The sequence below is a fragment of the Haliotis rubra genome, unplaced genomic scaffold, assembly GCF_003918875.1.
Source record: "Haliotis rubra isolate DU_JTF1 unplaced genomic scaffold, ASM391887v1 Scf810, whole genome shotgun sequence".
NCBI classification, from domain to species: Eukaryota; Metazoa; Mollusca; class Gastropoda; order Lepetellida; family Haliotidae; genus Haliotis; species Haliotis rubra.
The window spans coordinates 251515-278086 of NW_025767536.1; the positions used below are offsets into that span (position 1 = coordinate 251515).

At 43.5% G+C, this 26572-nt stretch overlaps 1 protein-coding gene across 1 annotated transcript in view; it reads right to left on the reverse strand.

The window, feature by feature from the left end:
• Positions 1-26572, reverse strand: part of LOC124261822 (matrix metalloproteinase-16-like) — a 100279-nt gene that overhangs the window by 72522 nt on the left and 1185 nt on the right. The window lies entirely within an intron of this gene.

The window sequence follows — 26572 nt, forward strand, 5'->3', positions numbered from 1 at the left end:
AAACTTGACTTGATCAGTACACTGCATGTTGGAGCCCATGTGCAACTGTAAACATGGTTTGAAAAATACAAAACATTATAAAAAAGAGCTTTGAGTTTTGAGTCGGTTGGAAATAAACTGACAGCTTCTTAGGTTAGAGTGTTAGGTAGTTGTATTTATTACAGCATATACTATTCACACTTAGCTAAGGATCAAATCATGGATTCAACAGAAAACTATGATGTGGGGTCAAATTTGGTTTAAATATCTAAAAAATTAAGCCTATTGTAAGCATGGTTCCTAGGTTTCGGTATGTCATTGCATCTTGTGGATCCCATACCTGCTATTGACAGGTGTTGTTTATTTGTCATTGACCCGTTCCATGATTTGCAAAATGGTTGATTGGTGCCATGAAAACCATTTTAATGGATAATCATGTTTCGAGTGCATAAGGTTAGCATAAGTGGTTGACTGCCTAAACAGGGGTTGTCATATTATTATTTATTCAGTTTTATATGGATACAATTTCAAATTATAAATCTACGTTTAAGTAAAGTTGTGAATTTTTGTGATCCTTATCAAAGTGTGAGTAGTATGTATGAGTCGATAAACTAACGGATAGACGCAACAGTCGCTAGCATTTATGTAAATTGGTTTGTGTGCAGGTGAGTGAGTGAGTGGGTGGTGGGTGAGCGGGTGGGTGAGTGGGTTGGGGATGGGTGAGTGGGTTGGTGGATGTGCCAAAGGGTGTGTGGGTGAGTGTGTTGGTTGATGGGTGGGCCAGTAAGTGAGTGTGAGGGTGGACATGTGGGCCAGTGAATGAGCGAGAATGAGTGGATGGGTGGTCCCGTGAGTGAGAGAGAGTGAGTTAGTGAGTGAATGGGTTAGTGGATGGTGGTCTCGTGAGAGAGAGCGAGTGAGTTTGGTTTTACGCCGCTTTTAGCAATATTCCAGCAATATCACAGCGGAGGACAGAAGAAATGGGCTTCACACATTGTACCCATGTGGGAAATCGAACCCGGGCCTTCGGCGTGACGAGCAAACGCTTTAAACACTGGGCTACCCCACCGACCCGATTGAGAGAGAGAATGAGTTGGTGGTGAAAGAGAAGGTTGGTGGATGGGATGGAGGGCCGGCTTGTATATAAGGGGGTTGTTTGATAGGCGAGTGAGTGAGTGAGAGAGAGCGATTACTTAAACAGCATCAACTGACAAGAGACAGAACGGCACGGTACACGGTTTACTCATGTCGGCATTTGAACTCGAACTCCCGCTGACTAACTCCCGACTCCCGAATTTGAACCTGGCAGGACAATCGAACGCTAACATACAGCTCTACTCCAAGTCTATTGACCATATGAATAGCAGATTAACACTAAACACCATTATAAGTGCCATATAACAACTGTTTTCAACCTCTACACTGTATGTTGTGGCAACTGATGAGGTTTCCAACAGACACAGAAACCAATGTCATCATAAGAAGATGAAGACAAAGCTTCTATTTCAGCATCGCTATTTCAAAACTAATTGCACCCAGCCATCCCTGAAGAGTGAACTACGAGGGATATAGCCATTATTGTTTTGAGAAACTTTGCAGCGCACTTGCCAACCATCCATCAACGTGCAGGCATTACCATCCTCTGTGATGTCTTTCTTATGGAAGCGACTTCCATTGTTCGCCGTACATTATCTGTGTTATGTGGAGTCCATTAAAAGATCTCCCTCCAGGATATCCCAGCCTTTGAACGGGTAGCACATAAATACACCTGTCAGAGATCCAAGGCGATACTGATCGATAAAACAGAGGGCTACATCTGTCAGAATCTTTTGATTCGTTGTTTTTCGTATTTTGGCTAGAGTTGCTGTTATGCGCAGCCATTAATCTTCACCTGCTATTCATCTTATACTCGTAGTTGGTGCTGCTGTAAAAACGCTGGTGTCTAAAGCTATGTTGTATGAGTGAGTGAGTGAGGTACATCGTCGGTTTAAACAGTATTTTACTTTATCACAACTTGTCAACTTGATACTCGTAAAGATCCGGGTTAGAATTTATCTTCATGCTTGTCGTAAGAGGCGACTAACGGGATCGGGTGGTCAGGCCCGCTGACTTGATTGACACATGTCATCGGTTCCCAAATGCGTAGATCGATGCTCATGCTGTTGATCATTGGATTGTCTGGTCCAGTCTCGAATATTTACAGACCGCCGCCATATAGCTGGAATATTGCTGAGTGCGGCGTAAAACTAAATTCACTCACTCTCTCACTCACTGTCAACTTGATGTGCAAGGAGAGCTCGATGTGATGCTGGCCAACCCTCTAGGTTCGGGAATCGAACTCACAGTCATATTTCTCGGAAATATGTTCCAACTCCTCCCCTCCCCGACCCATATATCTCGAAATTTCAGGTTTTCTTTCACAGTGATAACCGTCACTTCGCGAGTACCAGGGGAGATAACTGTGTCAGTAGCTACTACTTTTGAACTCTTTAGCATGCCATAAATTTTGAAGAAGGTCAGTGATTAGAAGACTGACTCTCCCACCAACAAACACAAACCAAAACAAAAGACAAACACATACACAGTCACAAAAACAACAGAAATGTTTCCAAGAAAAATAAAAAAGACCCCCCAAAAATACAATACAGGATCCAACACTTGGCTTGCCAGTGATGCCATTCGATGTATCTAGAAATTGGAACTAGTTGTATGTAAAGTCTACAAACACGACCCTATTGAACCGAACCGCCTGGAAGAGCTGCTGGTTTCATTACACAAGCACCAAAAGAGGTGAAAGATGGGAAGACAGTCCGCTCAACGACAGAACACCGGTTTTTTCACGTCGATGCGCACCGTCCATATCTACCTAAGTCTTGTACCGTTACATGAATGACAGGTGTAAACCAATACGCCACTTTAAGACCATGTGCCCTTGAAAGCGCTGATCACATCGGTAAACATGAGATCGATAACCAACCAGTGAGACTGCTGTCGCCATCAGATCGATATTCAATCAGGACCTCTGCCGCCATGGGCCATGGGTGCCTTTCCTGTAGATGCACGCAACTGCCAGGTGCATGTCGGGTAAAGTACCAGGATGACAAACGTATAAGGTACGCAGACATCATTCGCTCATTTAGACACTCCATGGAGTTCCGGGTTAGAATCGGTCATCAGCGCCAAGATCCTAACGGGATCGGGTGGTCAGGTTCGTTGGCTTGACTGATGCATGTTATCGTATTCCAATTGCATAGATCGAAGTGTATGACCTCAGTAAGTTGATTGTCTGGACAAGACTCGATTATTTACAGAATTCCGTCAGAACGCTGTCACATTATACAGAAAAACAGAAACATCACTATTTAAAGCTCTGATTAATCCTAAAGGAATGAGTGAGTGAGTTAAAATTTAAAGTCACTTTGGCAATATTTCAGCCATATCGTGACCAATCCTAAAGAAAGCTGACATTATTCACACGTTATCATTAGATGGTCTACTGGACATCCTTGGGCAAGATACTTACAAGCTCTGAACGTGAATGAATGAGCTTCAACGCCGCTGTGAACAGTGATCCGTTTACGAGACGAGTGTTTACGGTGCATCAGGAAAGGATAGGAGGAAAGTCTAAAGTTATTGGGGAAAATCCGAAGTATGGAAGGGTCCAGACTTTGGTGGATCTAAGGAGCATGGTATGGTATGTTCTTGACAAACGTAGAATCATAATCGGCGCAATCCGCGATTAAGACGCACGGTCGTAGGTTCCTGGTGTACTAAAGGGAGACAAATCTGTGCGGGGTTTTGTGGTGTCAGATGACTGGTGCTCTGTTATACCCTTTTCGGGCCGCTGCAGTATGGTTTGTACATGGATAGCTATAGGCACTACTTGAGTGGGTGAGTTTAATTTTACGCCGCACTCAGCAATATTCCACCTACATGTATATGGCGGTGGTCTGAAAATAATCGGGTCTTGACCAGACAGTCCAGTGATCAACAGCACGAGCAGCGATCTACGCAATTGGGATACGATGAGGTGTCAACTAAGCCAGCGAGCCTGACCCGATAGCGTTCATCGCCTCCTATGACATGGGTTACCGAAGCTCTGGATCTTCACGGGTTGGCTATACTACAATTACATTACATATTTCAGACATTGCAACAGATAGAAAATACAGTGACACCTCGTTAATGTAAGACCCCGTTAATCCGGATACCCACATCCCGTGCAGTTGTTGCTAAGAAGGATTGTACGGAAGTATCTCTGTGACCTTGAAAATTAAGTGAAGGTCACCAAAATTGACTGGGCCCTGCGCCTTCCCTAGATAAAGCTTTGGAATGAATATGAAGAAAATCCAGTGAACGGTTCTTGAGATAGCTTAACATGCAGGTAAAACGTGAAAGTCCCCATGTGACCTTGAAGTGAAGGTCAAGGTAACCAAACCTGACTTGGACCTTTCTTATACTGTGATGAACCTAGGTACCAAATATGAAAAGAATCTAGAAAACGGTTCTTAAGATATTCCAATTCGTACGTACGTACGGACGGACGGACGGAGCCTAATACTATATCCCCCGGTTCGCGCTAAACGCGCGGCGGGGGATAATTAACTGGGTCAACTGAACACACTGTCGAGTAAATAAAAGTAAACCATTGAAAATTGGCTTTGACATAAAATACAGAATTATGGAAACATGACTGAGCTGAAAATTAGCCGAAACACCGCAAACATCATGTCCAAAACATAACGATGATTCCGTTTCCGAACAACCACTTCTTGCCCGTTTCATTGTCAACCACAACCCAACACAGGTGAACATGCTCTTTTGTACAGCACCTTACATGAATGACCAAAAGCATTTAGAATTGCTGTACCAGATAAGAATCTGCCTTCACTGCAGAGTTTGTTTAAGATAAAACGAGAGGGTGTAAAATGAGTGAGTTTAGTTGCACGCCGCTTTTAGCAATATTCCAGCAATATCACGGCGGGGGACACCAGAAATGGTTTTCACTCATAGTACCCATGTGAGGAATCGAACAAGGGTGTTCGGCGTGACGAGGGAACGCTTTAACCACTAATTACTTGACCATGACATTATGCATTGTGTCATTAATTCCACATAAAAACGATTTTTCGCAAATTTCTGTTTTTAACATCACATACGTTTGCTACAGTGAAATGCCAGAATCGTGATTAAACGTTGTTATGATGTCACTCCCCTCTGCTGCGATGACGTCGCCAGTTGAGGCAGCCAGAGTCTAATAACAACATTACACTCAAAGTCGAGTGTTTACAAACTGAACAAAAGGACATGCGCACCGTGGTGTTGCTGGTAACGCCCTCTGGTGACCGGACTTCGTGTGAAAGTGCAATTTCCCTACAGCCTCCACGCATCCCGGCCATGTGGGGATGACTGAGTATCGATCACCCTTGTCTTATATAAGGCAGCACATGCATTCTTGTAGCTTGGAACAACGTATGTAGGTACTGTTACCATGGTGACTGATTGCAGTGCTACTAATTGATGAGTACTTCTACAGTCCGATGTACTTTGACGGACATTGTCGTTGGACGAGGTATGATCGTGATGTAGATATGACACACAACACATCGGCCATGTTGGTGTAGCACGTAGCACCGTCATGGCGATATGACACACAACACATGTAAGTGTAGAACATAGGATCGTCATGGCGATATGACACACAACACATGTTAGTGTAGAACATAGGATCGTCATGACGATATGACACACAACACGTGTAAGTGTAGAACATAGGATCGTCATGACGATATGACACACAACACGTGTAAGTGTAGAACATAGGATCGTCATCGACGATATGACACACAACACATGTAAGTGTAGAACATAGGATCGTCATGACGATATGACACACAACACGTGTAAGTGTAGAACATATGATCGTCATGACGATATGACGCACAACACGTGACAGTGTAGAACATAGGATCGTCATGACGATATGACACACACGTGTAAGTGTAGAACATAGGATGTCATGACGATACGACGTGTAAGTGTAGAACATAGGATCGTCATGACGATATGACACACAACACATGTTAGTGTAGAACATAGGATCGTCATGACGATATGACACACAACACATGTTAGTGTAGAACATAGGATCGTCATGGCGATATGACACACAACACGTGTAAGTGTAGAACATAGGATCGTCATGACGATATGACACACAACACATGGAAGTGTAGAACATAGGATCGTCATGACGATATGACACACAACACATGTTAGTGTAGAACATAGGATCGTCATGACGATATGACACACAACACGTGTAAGTGTAGAACATAGGATCGTCATGACGATATGACGCACAACACGTGTAAGTGTAGAACATAGGATCGTCATGACGATATGACACACAACACATGTAAGTGTAGAACATAGGATCGTCATGACGATATGACGCACAACACGTGTAAGTGTAGAACATAGGATCGTCACGACGATATGACGCACAACACGTGTAAGTGTAGAACATAGGATCGTCACGACGATATGACACAACACATGTAAGTGTAGAACATAGGATCGTCACGACGATATGACACACAACACGTGTAAGTGTAGAACATAGGATCGTCATGACGATATGACGCACAACACGTGTAAGTGTAGAACATAGGATCGTCATGACGATATGACGCACAACACGTGTAAGTGTAGAACATAGGATCGTCACGACGATATGACACACAACACATGTAAGTGTAGAACATAGGATCGTCATGACGATATGACGCACAACACGTGTAAGTGTAGAACATAGGATCGTCATGACGATATGACGCACAACACGTGTTAGTGTAGAACATAGGATCGTCATCGCGATAATACTTATTCTATATACCGTATGATGACATGTATTTTTCTCGCGTATACTCAAGTCAGCCTGCAGATATATTATAGTATAACATAACAATGTAGATCAAGATGACTTTAGAACGCACCACACATAACTTCCAACCCATTCACACATTTAACGTTCAAGGCCATCTATATTTTAGGTGACTCGACAAATTTACCACCGCGAACTTCGGGACTAAGGCTCCATCAGACTCCAACAGATTCGTCAGATTATCAGAATATTTGTGAGGGTTGCGATGCCAAGAAATGGTACACGTCAAAAACAAAATCTTACTGAGGGGCAAAGCATATTTAAAAACTCTGAGCGACGATACGGCATCAGTACCCCCACATTCAGCCCGGAGCACCATATAACACAAAGGCTAAAGTCGTTTAATTGCCCCCAGTTTAACATGCAACAGGGTCAGTGACACGAGGACTTTGACATTACGACAAACGTAAGTGCTGAGGGGGAGACGAAGGGGTTGTGTGGGGTGGGGAAGCTACGAAGGGAGGGGGGGCTGAGGAGAAGCAGAAGGGATTGTGGGGGTGGGGAAGCTACGAAGAGGGAGGGGTGAACTGAGGGAGAAGAAGAAGGGCTTGTGGGGTGGGGAAGCTACGAAGAGGGGAGGGGGTGAACTGGGGAGAAGAAAGGAAGGGCTTGTGGGGGTGGGGAAGCTACTAGAGGGAGGATAACTGAGAAGGGGGCTTGTGGGGGTGACCTGAGGAAGAAGCTGAGGAGAAGAGCTTGTGGGGGTGGGGAAGCTACGAAGAGGGAAGGGAGGGTGAACTGAGGAGAAGAGGAAGGGCTTGTGGGGGTGGGGAAGCTACGAAGCGGGAGGGGGGGAACTGGGGAGAAGAAGAAGGGCTTGTGGGGATGGGAAGCTACGAAGGAGGGAGGGGCACTGGGGAGAAGAAGAAGAGCTTGTGGGGGTGGGGAAGCTACGAAGAGGGAAGGGGGGTGAACTGGGGAGAAGAAAGAGGGCTTGTAGGGGTGGGGAAGCTACGAAGAGGGAAGAGGGGTGAACTGAGAAGAAGAAAAAGGGCTTGTGGGGGTGGGGAAGCTGCGAAGAGGGAGGGGAATTGGGGGAGGAGGAATTGGACGGGATGTATATACGAGAATGGGTAAAAACTGGATGGGGTGGAGGAAGGAAGAAATACATTATAACTATATGGCAATATGTTAGGATGTCACCGACTGAACACCGGAACCGCTAGCGGTATGAGCGGAGTATAAGCCTTGTATCCGCATATACTGGAGGAGCTGATCCGGCTCACATAATGGGACGTTCTGTAATATCGTGTAATGACTGTAGGTTGGCTAGAGAACTGGGTCAGGTTCGGGTATTACACTGGGCAACGGTACAGTTCTGTATGTAGCAGTTTGGGTCATTAGTCTCAGCCTAATTATACAGTGTAGCACCAACATCAAAGCCCGAGATACACGCATGAGGGGGTACCGTACAGGATCGGTGGTGTCAGCAGTCTACAATATTCCTCTGTATCACGCCTCGGTAGACATGTGTCTGGAACATGAAACTCGCTTGTTTGTCGTTTAACGCTTTATTTGAGTGAGTGAGTGAGTTGGGTTTTACGCCACTTTTAGCAATATTCCAGCAATATCAAGGCTTGGGACACCAGAAATGGGCTTCACATGCAGGTTTTGATGGCACTCCGAACATCGAGTCTGAACCAGATGAACCGGTGATCGATAATGATACCATTGGTCCACACAATCGCAATGCAATGACATGCTTCAACCAAGTCAGCAAAAGTGACCACCCGATACCCGTATTTGCCTCTTACGACAAGGAATATGGTCTCATGTGTGGAGCGAAGTTTACTGATGGACAATTCTAATGCGGACCCTCATGGGCCAGAAACTGAGTGACCCGATCAATGCAGGTGTTGACAGACCAATGGTAACATTCAAGGCAAATCTTGAAAATTAAGTGAGAGTGAATGTACAATTACGGCGCTAATATTTATTGCCCATTTGAAATGGTGCCATATAACTGGAGTCTGATGCACATGATGCATTTGATGAAGATAACTAAGAACAAAAATGAGTGAGTGAGTGAGTGAGTATGGTTTAACGTCGCTTTTAGCAATATCCCAGCAATATCACAACGGGGAACAGCAGAAATTGGCTTCACATATTGTATCCATGTGGGCAATCGAACCCGTGTCATTAGCGTGACGACCGGACGCTTTAACCATTACGCTACCCCATCGCCCCAAGAACAACCATGACCTAAACGGATGAAATAAACATTCTGCAATACCTTCACTGAAATTGTTCTCATTAATATCCCCTGAAAAATGCGAATATATTCTCAGTTACGTCGATAGAACAATGCACGAACTAGGAACCCGAATTGTTTCAGGTAAATGATAACTGGGTCTGGGTCTGTAGCTGAAAGACGTATTACGCCAGCTATAGGACCATCTGCCTGTACTTAATCAGTCTGGACCAGACAATCCACTGATTCCTTCGAGCAGCGTTCCTTAGTACGAAGACGAATCCATCGGGTCACTGAGCTTGACCAACTCATCCACAAAATCGTCTCAAATGACCAGTAAGGAATACAGGATCCATTAATAATAGACACCATTACACCTTACGTATACCCAGCAACAAGATGACCTTTGTTTCCTGACCACATCCGAATTAACAATGCATGGTGTTGCCTTTTTCAGAGTTTTTCTTTTTTTCAAATGAATCGGATCTGTTTGACTTCAGCGTCCAAATACTGGATTTTCAGGATTGTGTTAAGAATTATTGATGTTGATTGTCACTCTGAGAAATACAAATCAGGCTGCTCAGTCAAAGACCCCTCGCTGTCACCTCCACCTTCACTGTGCTGAACAAGGCCCTGCTTTGAAGCCGCATACAATATACATAGTCTATGGTTTTTTCCTCAATCAGGCTGGCAATCATGCTGTCCCACGGGAACACCATCCATTTGTTTATTGATTTTTATCTGGTCTTCGACGAAACCAGTGTAGGGTGCACGTTCATCCCGTTTGTTATTGTATCTGCGGTGGGCGTTAAAAGACGCCTTGGCTCAGTCTCGGTGCGGGTGTGTACTGTAGTTAAAATTTCAGTGAATGGATGTGTTTTAACAGATGTTTTTAATGTATCAAGGTTGGGACTAATGAACGGCCCCATACACAGAGTCGATGCGGAATCGAACCCGGTATTTTATCTGGTTTTCGACGAAACCGGTGTAGGATGCACGTTCATCCCGTTTGTTATTATATCTGCGGTGGGCGTTAAAAGACGCCTTGGCTCAGTCTCGGTGCGGGTGTGTACTGTACTTAAAATTTCTGTGAATGGATGTGTTTTAACAGATGCTTTTAATGTATCAAGGTTGGGACTAATGAATGGCCCCATACACAGCGTCGATGCAGAATCGAACCCGGTATTTCAGCGTGGCATGCAACCACTAAGCTATCTCTACTCCCCTTAAGATATATCTCTCAGCGTAGACTAATGTGTAACATAATCTTGACGTTTCATTACAGATGGAAAGGTCACGCCACATAATACACATAAAATTCACATGAACAAGATATAGCAGACTTCTGTAAGTCTCTAAGGTAATAGATCATAGTTAAAATGATAATTTCCAATATAAAAAAAATAAAACAAAACATTGTCCCTCTAACAGACTGGCGTCCTAGTATTGTCCGCTTATCTAGACATGCCTCTGTAAAGGATAGTATTACTACACATCCATGGGCTTAGCATTTAGTACAGCTTGGAGCATGCTAAACATATAAACTGACGTCAAAAGGAAGTACACCCGATTTTGGCGTGAAAATGAAATATGCCACAATATTACAGCCACATGTAGATACAGATAGCGAGAGTTGGTGTAAACTGTAATGTATACACATTTGTCTCACACGATGTTAGCACTGGAGAACAGAATCCACAAGTACAACTTGCATACAGTACAGTAAGCAAAAGGAGAAGAGAAATCTTAGTGTACTTTCTTTTGGACGTCAGTATATAAGCAGGCCTATCCAAAGCACTCTCCCCTCAACCCTCCCCAGCCCAAGGCAATACCGACTCGTCACCCAAGCCACACTCTCACCACCCTAACAACGCCTCGAAAGCCAATTTCTACTTAATCATCGATCAAATCTACCTGCGCCCCCACCCCCGAACGCCTGGAAGGATACCATTCCTCTGGAATAATTATCGGTAAAACTATTCATCAAATTAAAAAAATAGAGATATCAGTAGCTAGGCCCATTAGCATAACGTCACGCTGTTAAGCATTGAACAGTTGAGTTAAATTTAGTTATATCTGCCTTTTAGGCAAAGTGGATGTATGTGATCTGTAGTATCGATCGTGGAGAAAACCCAACCTAACAAGCCTCGCTTGTTGGAAGAACATCAGTTCAAGACATGTCCTGCTGTACTGATTCAGGAAGGTGTTGGATTCCAAGTCAGCGTGACAGGCGCTGTAGTCGAGATACGTCGCCAACTAGAATCCCTCTCATCCCTATATTTTCTTATTTAATTTAAAATTTAGATTTTCTAAGATGGATCTCTGAATAGAGTGATTGGAACGGTGAAAGAAACGAGCTCCTTATAATGTTTGTGTGTTGCTTCTAGCGTATGTTGTTATTGAAATTTGGGCTCTTTGACAACAATGGTAGTTTATGTTTCCTTTAAAGACATTGTTGGTGGCACCGCGGGTACAGTGCTTGCGTTTACGGATATAATGAAGCTTGGGAATCAACATTTTGATATGAGATTGGACAAAGATTTTTTTTACCAATAATGTATCTTTGCCTCCACGTAAACAACCCTGCTCGAGCTTCTCAGTGTGAGTGACAATTCTCTAACGCCGAGGGATGGTGGAGTAGTCTAGTGGATAAGCCTTCGCTCGTCACGCCGAGAACCCGGGTTCGATTTCTGGTGTCCCCCGCCGTGATGTTGCTGGAATATTGCTAAAAGCGGCAAAAAACTCACTCACTCACTCTAACGCTGCACCAGCTATGTTGCAGTCGATATTCTGAGAAAATCGCGTTTTGGAAAAAAAAAGATTGGTTCGGTACTTTATTTCAGAGAAAGATAAATTTCGGTATTGAGGCCGAAATATTGTTCTGTCTCTACAGATACTACATAGTATGCTAAATTAACATGAGTCGTTGAATTCCACCACAACTACGCGTGTACGCGGGTGTGGTCTGGTGTAGAGGGACATATAGGACATGAGGTTCGAAGCTCGTCTAGTTACAGAATGGACTCCAAACTGTGATGTCACGAGTGAGTTTAGTTTTACGCCGCTTTTAGCAATATTCCAGCAACATCACGGCGGGGGACACCAGAAATGGGCTTCACACATTGTACCCATGTGGGGACTCGAACCCGGGTCTTCGGTGTGACGAGCGAACGCTTTAACCACTAGAAAACCCCACCGCCAAGTGATGAAATGAAGCTGCGATACATGCTTGTTTATGTAGTTTATAGAATATTGTCACTGTTTCTGTATGCAACGTTTGCACAATAAAAATTTGATTTGATTTGATTTTACAGCCGAATACTGACTTTCACTTCCTACGTTCGTCTATCAATCCGTCAGTTCAGAATTTCCCAGCATTTGTCTGATTGACACCTTCTAATTCCCCTTCGGCACACAATCTGACCCTGCAGCGGTTCACGATGGCTCTCCAGCCTATACCAATGTCCACGCATGTCCGTCCACCTAGGTGATCTGGCGGGCACCGGCTGAATCCATTCACCGGTCTAAGTGCTTACTTCAACTTAAGTGACAGTTCCTGTGGTTACCTCTCGAGGACTGCCTTGGGTTTTGACACAATGTCAAGGTGAAATGACGGTCAAGGTCACTTCCTGAACATGTTCACGTCCGACAAAATAAGTCAGGATGTAATGATTCTAATCGGTCAAGTAAACAATTTCGGTCGCTGCATGTATTCTGTGTGGCTTTTTAAGGCGACAAGGTTCTGTAAATTATATAAAAACTTTGAATTCCAAACTATTAAACGATATTGATACGAGTACAATCGCGCGTCAACACAATTTCCATTTCTCAACCTCTAATTCTAACCGATTTCTTTTCACGGTCCTACAGTCGTATCCTTATCTCAATACTGTGACACCTTCATCAAATACAAAAAAGGCCTGACATATCTCAATGCTCCATCACTGACAAAGCTGTGTTTAGATTATACAAAGAGTGTGAGCACGTTCCTAGTACCATAAATGAGATGATAAAATGTTTCAAAATTGTGTTTAAAATGCCTCGAATATGTCAACAATATCAAGATTCAGCATTCATATATTACAGGCCCAACAATTGCATATATCATTTGACCAAGTTCTGGTACAACAGCTATGGAAAGATGTATGACGTTAACAGAACAGCCACGGTGACATTCAAATGGTATGCAATATCTGATGCTAATATCAGTTAGACATGAAACCTGTCTGAGGCAAAAGACTCCAAAAGACCCATTTGCACCTGATCTCACAGTCACAGCACATGATGAACGACAGTCACGGGTTCCGTTATTTAACTCAACAAAGAGCACAAAGGTTCCATATCTGGTACACTTGCTGAGAGGTTGGTTTAAACAGGATTGACTTAACTGGAATTAAGATGCTCTGGCAGACTTTTGCGATGGCATTACTGCCAAAACTGCAATAAATGATCGATGCCGGGACAATGGCAGCATGCCAGGCGGAATATACGGCATGGAGGGATGGAAGGTTAATAGAGAGCCGCAGCCAGCGAGTCGAGGCCCCGGGGGAGCGGTGGATTGCATTGGGCCGATACCGCAGACCTCATACATGGATTACGCCGTTTCAGCACCTTCGGCTGAGCTGGGCGGCGAGGGACGACCTGTGCAGGTATCGGATATGATGGTGATCGTGCACATGTTGAAGTGTTAGAGTGCCATGGGTGGACATTGCCTATATTAGCTAACGCTGGTCAAGTGCCGATGGGACTCAATTGCATATATCACTGATAGCGTGGTTGGAGAACCTTTGGGAGTGCTCGAGTCTTGATGTACTGCGACTGCATATATATTTCAATGTTAGTCGAGTGCTTTGGAGTGAGTTGGAGCGTCGAGGGGCTGAAGTGCATATATCATTGATAACGCTGTTCGAGCACCTTTGGGACTACTGGATCGTCGATGTACCACAATTGAAAATATATCGTCATAGCACTAGAGTTGCTTTGGCGAGTCAGAACGTCGTTGTTCCACAATTGTATAAACCATAGACAACGTTGGTCGAGTGCCTTGGGTTGACGTCGAGCGGCGAGATACTACCATTATGTATAAATAATTGAAATCGATATCCCGGGGGAGTGCTAGATGTCCGAGGGGTCACCATTGCGTATATCACAGACAACGCTGACCGAGGTACAAGGGTCATCAGGAGAACCGCGCCCGTAAATGTCATGACTACAAGCCAAACACGAGTGATAAACCACTGTCTCGGATCATAAGAAAACAATAAGCAACTCAAACAAGCTCTCTGGTCTGTGATCTGATCGACGTGAAGGCTTCTGAACACCAGCCCTGCGGTGTATCGACGTAAGATCTGTGTTAGACATGCAAACCCACTTACAGTGGGCTACACAGTTCCACACACACAGACGCAAGTGCTTGTTTATGTAAAACAACACATAACAATAGTCTCTAATTTGTATTGATAAATATACAGAGGGTCTGAATAGGGTCAGCTGAAATCGATGTGGCTTGTTCCGTTGTACAGTGAACTGAATCCGTGTAGGCGCTGAGCAAATCACTCAAATCCGCCGTTAACTCCAAACCTGCAGCAAGCCCTCTGTAGTCCGCCCGGAGAGCGGAAGGTCGCGGGTTCGATCCCCGACCGCGTCATACCAAAAAACCTTAAAATATGATACTTGTTGGTCCCTGCCTGGCGCTCGGCATTAATGGGTACAACAAGGACTGGTCGGCTCGGAGTCAGTATAATGTGTCTGAGTGGGGTATTCCTGCTTCACTGCGGCATGGTATCTCAGTGGGCTAGCACTAAAAAACCAGCTTCAGTCTGGGCTAGTACAAGCAGCTGCACATACACATACACGCGCATGCACGTCGTCATATGAGCGAAATATTCTCAAGCACGACGTTAAACCCAATTTCACCTCACCTCACCTCTGTATTCGGAACCCCTGTAATCCACACATCCAGCTATCAGGACGTTACGCGTATCATACTAATGTAGTTTAACCGTTTAACTCAAGCCTCGAACCATCGATAATTCAACGAGATGACCATTGTTTGAGACAAGGGAACCTTCCTTATTGTAGTGAGAAGAATCTTCTGTCAGTGACATCTGTCATGTAACTTTGAGATACATAGAGACAAGGTGTTCGATTTAACAAGGTTCCACAATAAAGCGACCAGTTCAGATCATGCCCCTCATGGCGGAACCTTAATAATACGGACGGTAACATTAACTAATGAAATCGTCCAGATTTAATGAATTTCTAAATTAACGGATTTATGAAAGATTACATTAACGAAATGGCGCATTAACGAATCATCTTTTTCATAACAATTACTTTCTCTTCCTCTTGTTCCACGTCCAATATTGTATTTCAATGCTTAAGTAATACTGTTTGTATCCGTGAAAGGGCCTGTGATTTCATTCAGTGTCAGGGAACAGTTGTAAAAAATGATCAATCATTCAATTATTTCTTTATCTGCGCAATTATGGTTGTGAAGATATATTTGTTAACGGTGTTTGTCATTAACATCGAACACTCAAGCTGGATGAAATAATACGCTTCCGCATCACAGAACAATACACCAACTTGTTTTTCAATCAACTCAAATTATCTTCAAATCCATTTATTCCAAATGTTAATACGCTCTGCAATGTATGGATGGCTCAAAAAACAAGAAAATGACAGAGTTACCCTTAAGCAAATAAACCAATCAATACGCGAATTACTTTAAGTTCATGCCTCTGGTGAAATCCAGGCCTCATGCCTCAAGCGATGAGATACCTACGCGGACTGAAATAGCTCGGGTCGGAATCTCGAAAAAAAGGAAAACAAAGCATTCACCAATAGACGTTTACGATTTCATTTCATGTTTATTGAGTGTTGGCTAGATCAAAGCGATACTCTGTACACTATAAACAAGTACTGACACATGGGTGTGTCACTTACCTCGGGGTAAAAATCACGTATCATCTTCGATTGTCTAGGGTATTAATCTCAATTCTATTGACAACATCCCGAATCCGCTGTCACTAGCGTATTTTCGGAACTGGTCCCCACAACTGTCATGTCGTAGTTAGCACGGTACATCTGTCCCTGATGTGTGTAGGTAGAAGGACAAAATTTGACGTCGTGCAATTCGAATTGGCCAGAAAATATGGCTACTGTAACCGAGGGTCTAGGATAAAAAACCAGCTGACATACAATGTTTGCGCAACGTTGTGGGAAGGTTGTAGGTTGGTAATGTCATGACACAACGTTAATATTACGTCATTTTTTCACGTTATGTCACAGCGTAATAATAACGTTGCAAATTTACGTTGAAGAAACATTATGCTTTGGGCTCCTCACTACGTTATAACGACGTTTCTTATATGTTGGTGTCACAGAGTTTTCTGTAAAACTTTTCACTTTGAGATTCTTTCTTCACTATTCAGCTACAGCTTCAGAAAGCACACGACCAAAACAACATGGAAATTGACAAAACGAAATCATTGAAGTGAATTTCTGCCTTGTGTCTTATGTACTGTTCACTACTGGGAAAACTATTCAACTATTAACGTTAAATAGAACGTAAAGTCAACGTAAAATATGTTAGCATCCCATGGCGACGGAAAAATGACATATATGACGTAAGGCCACAACGTTGTGACAACGTAAATGGCAGTCCACAGAATAATGTAACAACGAAAGCATATGACGTTGTGACAACGTTGTGACAACGTGAAATTGTTAGCTAGGAATGGACTTCTGGATGAACGAGGATGTCAATAACCGGAAATAAACAAAACATCAACAAATCCTTGAGGAACTTAATTGGCCATGTGATCGTACTGGAAGAAAACTGCTCGAGAATATGAGGTGAGACCCAAATCGTCTACGTGCGCTGCCTCATAACTGAATGGTTGCGTTAAAATCGCAATTAGTCCACAGAGTAACTTCCCCTAACCGCACTAGGATCACAGATTTCCCGGACGATTGCCCTTTGTCTTTCAGAACATTGCATATTTGTGTCAGTATTTCCCGAGGGTGGTGAAAACACCTTCCATCAGGGTCATGACTTCACATAAATCTCTCCTGGACCTGTCTGGATAGAAGCTGTTTGTTGACATAGGTGAGACGGACATAACATCGTAACAGGAACATACCATTCTCCTCATGACTGTATTTAATGTACGAATCACTTCCAAGACCTCAAGCGAACCCGTTATGTAAACCCCAAGCCTCCTGGTAATCGTTTTACAACAGCGACTTGTCGTTACAATACCTATCAAAAAATCCCGCCAGTCTGTACAACCAAGGCAATGGTAAAAAGGTTCAGTTTGTACAGCCATTAACTGTTCCATGCTTTACGTTACAGAAACACCATTGATGTTGGCTTTGCTGATGTATACAAAACACAGCTGGAAAAAACAACAGAGGCTTAACATTAGCAGCGACGAACATAGAACAGGTACTGACAGCCTTTCCATATATGCTTCATCCGAAAACATCAGTAACTGGAGTATAGTACCGTTATTTTGTTAATTACCGTGTGAACGTTGCGCCATCACTATTGGCAATGTAGTGATAGATATCAGAGGGTCTCCGGGCCACGTGGTAACAGGATATTGAGTATATGTTAGGCGAGTGAGTGAGTTGGGTTGTAGGCTTTCAGCAGTATCAAAGCAATAACACCAGAAATGGGGTTCGCACATTGTACCTTTTTGGAGAAGCTGGCCTTTGGTGTGTCCATTAGGCTACTCCACCACCGTTTTTTTTAAGGCCAGTGAGATCACTATCAGCAATGTCAAGGCAAGTGACCCAAAAAATTGTCTTCACGTATTAAACCAGTGATCGGAATCGAACCAGGCCTTCGGAGTGACGAGCGAACGCTTTAACCATTATGCGACCGTCCGTGGTTTGAGGCCGCTGTATTCACTATCAGCAATGTCAAGCACATTGGCTTCACGTATTGTACTCGCACTATCAGCAGTGTCAAGCACATTGGCTTCACGTATTGTACACGTACTATCAGCAATGTCAAGCACATTGGCTTCACGTATTGTACTCGCACTATCAGCAGTGTCAAGCACATTGGCTTCACGTATTGTACTCGCACTATCAGCAATGTCAAGCACATTGGCTTCACGTATTGTACTCGCACTGTCTGTAATGTCAAGCACATTGGCTTCACGTATTGTACTCGTACTATCAGCTATGTCAAGCACATTGACTTCAAGTATTGTACTCGTACTATCAGCAATGTCAAGCACATTGGCTTTACGTATTGTACTCGCACTATCAGCAGTGTCAAGCATAATGGCTTCATGTATTGTACTCGCACTGTCAGTAATGTCAAGCACATTGACTTCACGTATTGTACTCGTACTATCAGCAATGTCAAGCACGTTGACTCACGTATTGTACTCGCACTATCAGCAATGTCAAGCACATTGGCTTTACGTATTGTATACGCACTATCAGCCTATGTCAAGCACATTGGCTGCACGTATTGTACTCGCACTATCAGGAATGTCAAGCACATTGGCTTCACGTATTGTACTCGCACTGTCAGTAATGTCAAGCACATTGGCTTCACGTATTGTACTCGCACTATCAGCAATGTCAAGCACATTGGCTCCACGTATTGTACTCGCACTATCAGCAATGTCAAGCACATTGGCTTCACATATTGTACTCGCACTATCAGCAATGTCAAGCACAATGGTTTCCACTTACTCGCACTATCAGCAATGTCAAGCACATACGTATTGTACTTCGCACTATCAGCAATGTCAAGCACATTGGCTTCACGTATTGTACTCGCACTATCAGCAGTGTCAAGCACATTGGCTTCACGTATTGTACTCGCACTGTCAGTAATGTCAAGCACATTGGCTTCACGTATTGTACTCGTACTATCAGCAATGTCAAGCACGTTGACTCACTTATTGTACTCGCACTATCAGCAATGTCAAGCACATTGGCTTCACGTATTGTATCGCACTATCAGCAATGTCATGCACATTGGCTTCACGTATTGTACTCGCACTATCAGCAATGTCAAGCACGTTGACTCACGTATTGTACTCGCACTATCAGCAATGTCAAGCACATTGGCTTTACGTATTGTACTCGCACTATCAGCAATGTCAAGCACGTTGACTCACGTATTGTATACGCACTATCAGCAAAGTCAAGCATAATGGCTTCATGTATTGTACTCGCACTATCAGCAATGTCAAGCACATTGGCTTTACGTATTGTACTTGTAATCGGAATCGAAATCGGAGGTTCGGTATGATTAGCGGACGTTTTGACTATTCAACCCTCGCCCAAACGGCGTGGTGAACGTCAGGTGCAGTGTTTTGAGTAGGACTTATTTGAGTCCTCTTAAACATATATTTATGTCCGAATAAACGCGAAAAGACCATGATTCCCGCTAATCGCCATTCTGGCTCACTAGTATTATTAAAAGGTAACAATACCCCACAGCTTCCGGCCTAATTCAAGTCCAGCTGCAGAGGTAAATATATAGTGTTACAAATGCACCATCCTCTGATAACGGAAATTAGTACCTGTTAAATTAATGTACATCGTGACGTAGACTTTTCCATACAATTAAAACAGCTTTAAATCAATCTGCGGCTTGGACTATCAATTTGTTACTGTCTAGACAACCCGAAAGACTACACTGGCGGTATCTAGACGGTACCTCCAAGGCACCATCAATATAAAGTTTGGCCAAATATAACTATCTAGAGCATAAACAACTGTAGCAATAACAAACTCCAAGACATTCCAAAAGTGAAAACATGTTCATGAACACAAACAAGTAGCATAGATACGTGAATGTCATCGTCTACCAGAATCGCTATAACAGAAGAGTGACCCCGCTATAAGGCTGGTTTTAATTCTACCCCTAGCTTGTTAGGTACATGCGCGGGTATATCTCTCCTTACGCCCCTCCCCATCCCCCCTTCCCTTCCTCATCCCCAAACCCATCAACCTCATTCCGAACATCGTTACTCCAGCTTTGTACTTACCAACATCACGGCACTATTTTAACGATAGTCTAACAGTGATTTGATTTAGTTCGGCGGTAAATCTACCCATTGATTTTCTGCCATTGCCTGGTGTAAACACGATCTGCAACTACCAGCATGGGACAAGTTGATCGTCCTCCCCTGTATATGCATAGCGTGGAGATACGTGCTTCAAGTCTACGACTGTCACCCCGTGCTTCCAAATCCATCATTACATTGCCCGACCACGGAGAGTGACTCCGAGGGCTCACGGGAGTTAGTGTCTCTTATACCAAACCACCTCACTTTCCACGCGTCTCTCAAGAGAAAACTGCCTTGATCTTTACCCAAAACCATGCCCGATACTCACAGTACACACATGTAAACTTAATACCTTACGTTCTTCTTATACGGCTTAACCGACAACTTTTCTTCGTGAAACTTGAGGCAAAAATTCCCAACATCGTATAGACTGTTTTAAAATTGGCACAGTAAAGTCGGTATGCCTTTTACTAGCTCAGCGTACGAATGCTGGGATCCGGCGGGAAGGTTCCTGTTTTTTGTTCTCTAAGACCCCCGACGGAATGGTACAGAAACACCGTGCTAGGGACACGGGTCCCTTGTCACCGTTCAGAACTTGTTGCAGGTACGAAAGTGAAGTGAAGTGAAGTGAAATTGGGTTTTACGTCGTGCTTGAGAATATTTCGCTCATATGACGACGTGCATGCATGTGTATGTGTATGTGCGGCTGCTTGTACTAGCCCAGACTTAAGCTGGTTTTATAGTGCTAGCCCACTGAGATACCATGCCGCAGTGAAGCATGAATACCCCACTCAGACACATTATACTGACTCCGAGCCGACCTGTCCTTGTTGTACCCATTAATGCCGAGCGCCAGGCAGGGACCAACAAGTACCATATTTTAACGTCTTTTTGGTATGACGCGGTCGGGGATCGAACCAGGTACGAAAGTAATCATTTCGCTTTGCAATAGCTCACACAAAAATATCAACCAAAGCTTATGATATGAAGAGCATGTTAGGATAAAACAGTACAAATGCTATTTTTTTCACATATTCCACAATAACACGTATGACATACACGTGTGACGCTGGCTAAATGTATTATATCGACTGATGTATTTGATTGACGGTGGCCAAATGTATTACGTTTAGCAAAAGGTGATAATTACGACTGATGTATTTGATATGGGTATCAAAGTTGTGTTCCCTAATGTAACTTTGAAGTGTTTAGCAATCTGTCGCAACTGTCCATCAAAAAACCACAGTGTTCCAAGTCCACTATTTATCGAAGCGGTCTCGTATAAAATAGTTGTGGATATCATATATTTTGTGTCTGGGGTGAAGCGTATACTCTCGTTGGCCCGAGAGTTTCCTAGTGTAAAGCAATACCGGACTTCCTCTAACAAGTCTGGTTTTCTTGTGTTGTAAACATCGCAACGTGATCTGATGTCTTCAGTGTCGTTACGGGTGTAGAAGCAACATTAGTGATGGGTTAACAGACACAACGACTCCCAGTAGTAAACTCCCTGACTGGGGAGGATGTCGAAGACTGTTCACAGTTGTTTGTCTGGAGCGATGAAAGCGGCACCGTTGACCTCATAAACCCTCTACAACACATGCATATTTATCAGCAAATCAGTCACTACCGACAACCCCTCCCTTCCCCTTACCAACACGTGGGTAGCACACGTTACCGTGTGTTTAGCGGCTGTTACGCTGACTGCAATATGGCGGCCTCCACGTATTCAGTCTGGCTCCATAGGTATGCTGTGACGCTGCACTGACTGGATAGTGGAGGCCTCCACTCAGACTGGTTCCCTGGGTACGCTGCGCTGGCGCTACGCTCACTTCTCAATGGAGCCTTTCCCTCAGGCTGGCTTTCTAGGTATGCTGCAATGGCGCTACACTGATTGTACAATGGCGGCCTCCACTCGGACTGGTTCCCTTGGTACGCTGCGCTGGCGCTACATTGACATCTCAATGGAGACCTTCACTCAACCTGGCTTCCTTGTTATGCTGCGCTGGCGCTATGTACAGTGACTGTACAATGGCGGCGCCCTCTTACTCTGACTGGTTCCCTGGGTACGCTGCACAATGCAGTATCTGCACAGCATACCAAAGGCAACAGACTGCTGGTGGACCTTTAATTCTTCAACAAGCAACATACATCACAGACAATACAGTACCTCTTGTTCAGGATGTCGCTCCAAACACTGTATGAACTGACGTAAATTCAACAACACTGCGCGACGTAGTCTCTCGTACAGACCCTGAAGCAAATATATCCAAGAAAGCCCACGCAAGTCTAGAAAATGTGGCAAGTCTAGATTTCCACAGCTTCAGGGAAGAAAGTCTCAGGGCTCCTTTTCATTATATATTTCTTTTTTTACTATGAACTTTTTTTTTCAGTAAAATATGTTCATTTCAGAGACTAGTTGTTAGTCTATGCGCGACGGTATGGTTCGGTGTAGATGCGATGTTTGTTTCCATGAATTTGCTCTGTACTCAGCATGCATGTGCATATTTGGACCGATATAATCAGCATACGCTGCGTATTTGTCAAGTCCCATCTTTTCTGTTGCCAGACACATAAATTGTAAACGTTAATTGATGCTGCGTTGCCACTTTGGCTGGCTCCTATCTCAAAGTGTTTGACTGTTTTACACTGTTTGACAAGACAAGTCAGATAGGATACGATGTACTGCGCTTTTCCTGAGAACACCAGGGTCATATCTTGCAACGTTAAAGAACGTTGCAATCGTAAGTTATGGGGCATGACCGAAAGCAATGTTCCGGATATACCACGGCGGACTGTGGTCGACTTTTGTCGACAGTGGTTGATAGTACGAGCAACCATCCACGCCGTTGGAGTGCGGTAAGTCAATGATGGTCCATATCCCAGACTTCCAAAAGTTCGAGCCTCAGATCGCTTTGTGTAGGTGTGTAGAGGCCACACGACAAATGCTTCCTCTGTATTGAGGTCGTGAAGAGAGGTCGTGAGACCTTATTGGACGACGGACAAATTGTTCTCGCAACCAAGAGAATCCCCACGGGAATATAAACGTGTTTACATTATTAAACATCCAATGTGATCATACCTGCACCGTATAGTCTGTCATATAGAGGGACTGAGTTAGTATGGTTTTACGCCACCTTTTAGCAATATTCCAGCAATATCACGGCGGGGGACACCAGAAATGGGCTTAACACATTGTGCCCATGTGGGCTGTCATACAGTTCCTGAAACATTAATTTCCCTACTGCCCCATCTACAGTCCATAAAGCAAGTCTAGATTAGAATCTGGTCGGCTAGGTCTGGATTAAACTTGTTTGTTTTTGAAAATATTCAAGACTAATTAGTCTAATTGTGCCCATGTGGGCCGCTTGAAACACATATATATTAAGTCTAGAATTATGGACATAATTTAGAAACAGCCCATTTTTTTTATTTTTGGACATAATTTAGAAACAGTTTTCTTTGTGTTAAAAGTCTTCATTTTGAGTCTACATGTTATTCTCTGTCCCGTACACAGAGGGGCATATTCAGTTTAATCATGCGCATCACATATGGCTACCTTCACAGAGTCCCATTATCCATGTGTGCAATATAATCTGTTAAACGACATGGCATACAATCAGTATTCATATGTGAGCGATACACTCTGACTGCAGCAAGTCCCGCGTCCCGAGGCGAGAGAGGGAGGGTAGATCTAAGATATACACAAACATACGTTCTGTAAACAATGCCACGTGCGAGTGGTGCAATCTTGCAGGCATTCACAAGCTCACACGGGGGTCTCCGACCGACGTCAGTCAAGGTTCGCGAGAACATGATAAGATTTTAATCTGCTAACGAATCCAAATTAACTGCAAGATGACGTTGACTTTAATGATCTGGCACATGCGCTTTAGATAAACTGACTTTCACATACACATGCGTCTCGTGGAATGAATATAAGAACGTGCTCATGCCAAGCACAATCCGAAACGTCGAAGGTGAACCGGTTGTCTTCTGGACCCCACGACCAACGCTGAATATATAGAATGATGACAGATACAAACAGTTCCTTTCAATTGAAAAGGAGCCCCATTGAGAAGGGAGGGTCCCGAACCTGAGGAAATCTAGACTTGCTGCTACATTTACCATTGCAGAAAGGGGTAGGGATGTTTATATATCTTTAGCCTTGCTCCAAGGCTGTACTGAATGCTGAGGCCATGGATGTATAGTAATTCTATCCCGCGAAGAGGCAAGTCTAGATGAGCGGACATTACACTCTAAGGACCCTAGTCTGCTGTTTATTATTTTTTAGAAATTATCATTTAAACTATTATTATTTTGTACCTTAGAGGCTTGTGCAAGTCCAGAAAAAGGGGAACTATCCCCCGCGGTAGAGGGACTGTGAGACAGACTACCTGACCCCGAGTTTCTGTTCATAATGAGAACATATCTACATCCCGTGGTCTGGAGTCTACTTCCTCTGTTCCGCTGGGACGCGACATGGTCAGTGGTCTAGCGACGAGGAAAGAACGCGGACTTAGATGACCAGGTGAGCACGGACATACCTTGACATACCTGGAAGGTTGTACTTCTGTAATTACAGGTAACAGCATAACTGTAAAACACTACAGTTTCCGTGTCACGTAATACAGGACAGATACGAATATATTTTGATACCATACGTAACGGTAATATACCAAATAAAACTACACTTAACCGCAATATTCCCAGTGACAATATTTCAAATGGCAATAATGGCAATGACAATACTTTTAATGGCAATGACTATACCCTAGAGTGACACTAAACGTAATACTATTAGTGACCTAACACGTTACGGCAATATTCTATATGGGAATACTTTAAATGTCAATAATGGCAATGACAATACCCCAGAAAGACACATATTATAAGTGGCAATACTTTAAATGACAATAATGGTAATGACAATACTTTAAATGACAATAATGGTAATGACAATACTTTAAATGACAATAATGGTAATGACAATACTTTAAATGACAATGATAGCAATGACAATACTTTAAATGACAATAATGGCAACGACAATACCCCAGAATGACACTGCACGTAACGACTGTACTCTAAGTGATACCACGCGTCCTGGCAATACAATACGCCGATACACCCAATGACAACACTCGTTAATCCTACATGCTGGTATACTTTGCCTGAATGATACACTCGATTCCAGTGCCCTTTGATGTTCTACACACAATGTCAATATTCTAAATGACACTACATGAAATGGCACACAGATACAACGAGTGATGTCACCACGCGTTCATACTAAACACAGTGGCAACACAACAGGGTTTAATAGTACATGAAAATACTCTTAAATGCTACATGCAGTGACAATACCCTTTAACACTAGACAGTCCAGCAACACGCTTTAATACGAGACGAAATGGCATCAAGCTGTAAAAATGTGATGCACTTTAATACCATATGGATATATTTTGATACCATATGTAGGAATATACTCTCTACTTCAACGAGCAGAGGGGGCGGTGGGGTAGCCTAGTGGTTAAAGTGTTGGCTCGTCACGCCGAAGACCCGGGTTCGATTCCCCACATGGGCACAATGTGTGAAGCCCATTTCTGGTGTCCCCCGCCGTTATATTGCTGGAATATTGCTAAAAGCGGCGTAAAACTAAACTCAGTCAGTCATTCAGTCAACGAGCAGAGACAATATGCTTCAATAGTACACGCAGTATTTTGAAGGATGTTGTATGACATGGCAATACCCTTAAATGCTATATGTAGTTAAAACACTTAAATACTATAATGCAGTTGAAATCCGTTTGGTGACTACCCGGAATGGCAGTACACTTACCACAGCGCCAGAGACTATACAGTTTAATTGTACACACAAAGACACTTCTCCAAACGGCAGAAATGCGCCACAACAATGCGTTCTGCGAACGAATACAGAAATGTACACAGTTGATCTGAGTTTTCCTGAAACCGGTTTTATAAGAGCTTGAATAACCCTTCTGGAAAACCTGTGTAGTTTACAAACCACCAGGAATAGACACATACACAGACACATACACAGACACATACATGTATGTATACACATATAAAGACACACACACGCCCGCACACACGCCCCACACAACAGAGAGGGGAGACACGCTCACAGACACGCTCACAAAACATACCTTCGCCACGTACACCCATCACACACACACACATACATACATTTACCACATCTAAACACAACACACGCACACAAACAGGAATACACACACATTCAACAAAAACATACACATTCACGCCAATCACAAACATAACACACACACACACACACACAGCACTACACACGTGTATACGTTGGAATAACGAGTAGATACGTGCATAGGGATTAATTCGGTGTAGTAGCCTTGATTGAAATCATTGTGAA